Here is a 5049-nt window from a genome sequence, read left to right as displayed (position 1 = left end):
CTTTGGGTGGCGAGCACATGATGCAATACACAGATGATATATTATAGAATTGTACACTTGAAACATATATAATTCTGTTAGCCTACGTTACCTCAAAAAATTTAATTTAGAAAAGAAAGGGAAAGGACAGTAACTTGCCTAGTGTTAACCCTTCCCCATAGGGCCTCTTAATATGCCACACACACAGGGTGCTCAGAATGGAGAGCAAAGCCCAGTCGTGTAGCTCAGTTTATGAATTCTGCTTACCTTGCAAAGTCAAATTCAGATACAAGTCAGAAGAAAGAAAATACTCCCATTTAATGTATAGTATGGTGACTATAGTTGATCATACCATATTATATAACTAAAATGTGCTAAGAGAGTAGATCTTAAGCATTCTCACCAAAAAAAATTAAAAAATAAAAATAAAAAGGTAATTATGTGAGGTAATGAATGTGTTAATTAACTCAATTGTGGAAATCCTTTCGCTATATATATCAAATCATCTCATTGTGCTCTTCAAATATACTATAATTTCATTTGTCAATTATACCTCAATAAAGCTAAAAAAGGGAAACATTTCAATACAATCTACTGTTTCTTACAACATCAGGTTAAATGATGTTTTAAAAGTTTTCTATCTTAAACTCCCATCTATGCTCACTCTCTTCTTCCCCACAAAAATTCTGATATTTTGCTTGGATATCTCCGTTGATAGGGGCTCTCTGCTTTCTGAGGTAATTTACTCCACTTTAAGAGCGCTCTAGTGGTAGAAATGTTGAACCAAAATATTTCTCACAAATTTTAATGCTAGCACTTTCCTCTGGTACCACAGTTACTCTGTCTTCTACATCAGTGGCCCTCAATCTTTTTGGCACCAGGGACCAGCGCTCCTATGAGAATCTATCGCCTGATGATCTGAGGGGGAGCTGAGGTGGAGATACTAGCATGGGGGAGCAGCTGCAAATACAGTAGAAGCTTTGCTCACTCCCCCATCCCCGCTGCCACATTCTGCTGTGTGGCATAGTTCCTAACAGGCCACAGACCAGTGCTGGTACATGGCCCAGGGGTTGGGGACCCCTGGTAAAGACACATATCCATCAAGATACTGGCAGGAAACAAATGGTATAATTAAAGAGTTTAATAATGAGAGTATTTGTAAGGTGGCAGACAAAAAGGGAGTTGAAGAACTCTGGGGCTAGCAAGTTGCTGAGGGGATAAGAGGAAGAATTCCAGAGAAAGATGTACCTCTCAGAGAAGGAAGCCCGTCAGGAGTTATGACCTTCTGGAGAGGAGCCCAGGCACTGCCAAGTCCAATCTCAGTAAGTAGGACATGAGAAAATAAATATCCTGACTTTCCTTTCCTTCTCCCTAGCAATCTCTTGGTGGTGCCTATCCTTGGCCAAATCCTGTTAGAAGCCAGAGAGCAAGGGAGTGGAGAAGGGTAGGAAAAGGATCTTGAAGGGCAAATAACACTTCACATTTTTAAAGGCAGAACTCATGTTCTCCCTGAGTCTTCTTTTCTCAAGCTAACCATCCATTGTCCATCACAGATGCCTAAAGGGGACGGAGACCATCATCTGTCTCAGTATAGGTAACATACCGCTGAAGAAGGATTTGAAGAACTATTTCAGTGGCTGTACAATATAGTGACCTCTTGTGATTTTTACAGTCCTAAAACGTCTGCACATCAACCCTGTTAGTCAACGTTGAGCTGTGTCTCCCACATTCTGTATGTGTGTAGTTTGCTTTTTGGACCTAAGTGCAGGGTCAGAGAGTTATCCTTTTTCACATTTCTCTCAGATTATTTGTTTCCTGCTATAGTTTGCTGCAATCTTATTTGGATTTCATCAAAACCAGCTTTTTAAGTTAGAGGATGTTTAGATAACATCTAGTCCAAGCTACCATTTTGTGTAAGGGGAGATTGGGACCCAAAGAACAAAAGACTTGGACAAGTGAGCAGCAGAGTAGGAACAGCGGCTATTCACTTCTAATTCCGGAGTTTGATCTGGAGTCACTGGAAATTGTAGCCTTTTTGTACATATATTTTCCTCAGACATAGGACAACATAAACTCTTATTTATTCTGCTGAATTGCCTTTTGAAGGCATGCTCGTCTGCTGTCAGTCTGATGATATTGTCTTCACAAGCTAATATGTAGGAGGCAATTTCTTGTACCCAAAGAACTCATTCTACTCTAATAGTGAAAGTCTCTTAGATGAAAAAAGAATGAATATGGCTTCTCATTCCTCTGAAGCAATATCACTGAATTATAGTCCAATGAATAATGTTGTTAAGAACCAGAAGTATGTTATTGGATGTTTCTAAGAAAATTATCCTTCCATTTTTATAAATCCCAAGAAAACACAACCTAAGTCAAGCAAAATCCACAAGAGTTGGCTCATCCAAGCCCCGTTTATCACTTTTGTCTGACTTACCCATAAATTTCAAAATGTGTGACTTTTATCCAAAGCAGATTATTTTAAAAATACCTAAAAAATTAAAACAAACAAACAAAAAAGCTGGGGCCTACCTCTTTAGTTCCTCACTGAGCACCTTTCCTGATGACTACCTTAAGACTATGCCCTTGGCTTTTATTAATGTTCAATACAGAAAATGACAATGAATGATGCTTCTCTGCAATTTATGATAAAAAGCTTTTGAAGATGCTTTCAACTTTGTTGTCTAAGGTCTCATGCATATGCATCCATATAAAAATTTTTTAGAATGCAATATCTACCTCAACCACTCTCTTCCCAATCAGCAATCCCAGGAAGAATTTAGTAAACAGGATGTAGTTTACCTCCCATAAAGAAAGTATCAGATAATAGAAATTGTGTAACACATTGTGTTTTCTTTTATATCCTGGTGGCCAAGAAGCGTACAGTCAACCCGAACACTCCGTCATTGTTATTATACTAGTGAGGTATCCTCCATGTAACTGCTCCTTCCTCAATGTCCATGAAGTTTTTTTAAGTCTTATCATAAACCTATTTTTATTGTAAGCCACCTCAAATCATCTTTGTAAGGAAGCAGAGTAAGTATGACAAAGCATCTAATCACCATCATTAATGGAGATAAAATAGCATATTTGAAGAGGCTGCTCCCAAACCCTCATTGTATTTGGTCAAGGCTGGATGCTTCTAAACATTTAGTTTATCAATGCAGACAGTCTGTTCTAAAAGCTGATCCGGGAAATACAGAGGAAAGTCATAAAAGTGGTCCTACTTATCATTTAACCAGACATAAAATTCCCTTGATAGCTTTGGCTCGTAGTAATAACCAGGCCTGAACTATAATCTAGTTGTATCAAATCAGAGGAATAACTGTTGGAGGTGGTTGGGAGGACAGTGATCAGAAAGGTGATGGTAGCTGATGGAAAGAGCAGGAATCTACTAAGTTGTAGTGCATTTTTAAGTGGCCTAAATATGTGAAAACCAGAGGCCAATGTTACTTAGTGTCCTTGATGGGGAAATTCAAGTGAAGATAATTCTACCATCAGACATAGAAACAAGGACTCCTATAGATGCAGGTGCGCCATTGAAAAGGGTACATGTGCATGATAGCTAGGAACAAAGAGTTCATCTTATTTACTCAGTCACTGAAATTTCCAGTTTTGTAGCCGAACCAGATAGGCAGACAATCAGAGTCTTGTTCAGATCTGCAGAGAAAAGCGACCATCAAATCAAGCTTCAAATGTGGCAAAATTACTCTTATTTAGCGCTATAATTCCATCTCTCCCAACTGGGCCACAAATCATCCAACACAACAATTCAAAGAGATCAAAACAAGCCCATGAATCTCTAGCATTACCAAAGCCACACCCTTTCATGTGGCAAATATCATCTCCACATAAACAACAGATTGTTAATTAGCAAAGAGGAAGCTTGTGTCCCATGTGGCTAGAGAAATTCTAAGGAAGACATGCAGGACATTTTGTAAATATCTGGCCACTTAAAGTGACTACTCTGCCTTGAAGTGATAATTCCAAATTTTGAGAGGGAAATGAGAGAATGGTTTGAGGGGTAGGTATCCAAAAACATTCTATTTATGTTTATTTTAATTTGGTTTAAACAGTACATCTCTATATGATTAATGTTAAACCAGCAACAGGTTTCTTTCCAATTAACATGATACTATACCACAACAGAGTTTACATTAGCAGTTATGGGAGCCAGAGTAGTTATACCACTTTCCTGGGTCATTTGCCTTGAGGAATCCTCAGCAGGTACAAACTCATTATTGGATGGCTCTCATGGAATTGCTGTCATCTCATCTTCCTATAAGGATGCCTTGTGTGTTTACCAGCTTGTTGACAAGAGCGCAGCCCAACTGTACACTAGATCTTACCTGAAACATATTCTAATCTTATATATAATGACCATAAACCACCTAGGAAAAGCTCCATAACTTTAGGTAAAGACCAAGTCTGGTAGCTCATGTGAATAAAAAAAAGTATAGAGAGAAGCACCATAGACTATATGCTTTCTGTTGGCTTCTAGGTCCTCATCTTTGACTTTGTAGAGAAACATAAGGTTCATGGCTGGTTACTGTAGTTGGCTAAATAATGATCACCCAGAAACGTCAGGTCCCAGTCCCTGAAACCTGCAAATATTTCCTTATAAAGAAAAGCTTTCTTTGTAGATGTGATTAAGTTAAAATCTTGAGATGGTCATGCTATCCTGGATTATTTAGGTGAACCCTAAATGGTATCACATGTATAATAAGAAGGAAGCAGAGAGAAATTTGACAGGTATATAAAAGAGAAAACAAGATGTGAAGATGGAGCAGAGTGAGATTTGAGGATGCTAACCTTGGAGATCGGAGTGATGTGGCCACAAGCCAATGACTGTTGGCAGCCACCAGAAGATAGAAGAGAGAGGTAACAGATTTTTCCCCAGAGCCTGAGGAGGCAGCACAGCCCTGCCAACACCTTGATTTCGGCCCTCTGATACTGAGTTTGGACTTCTGGCCTCTAGAATTATGAGAGACTACATTCCTATTGTTTTAAGCCATCAAGGAAACTAATACAATTATATCTAGAAATGACCTTATATGTCACCTCATTCAA

Source organism: Pteropus vampyrus, unplaced genomic scaffold, assembly GCF_000151845.1.
Source record: "Pteropus vampyrus isolate Shadow unplaced genomic scaffold, Pvam_2.0 Scaffold560, whole genome shotgun sequence".
NCBI classification, from domain to species: Eukaryota; Metazoa; Chordata; class Mammalia; order Chiroptera; family Pteropodidae; genus Pteropus; species Pteropus vampyrus.
Note: the sequence above shows the minus strand (reverse complement) of the source record.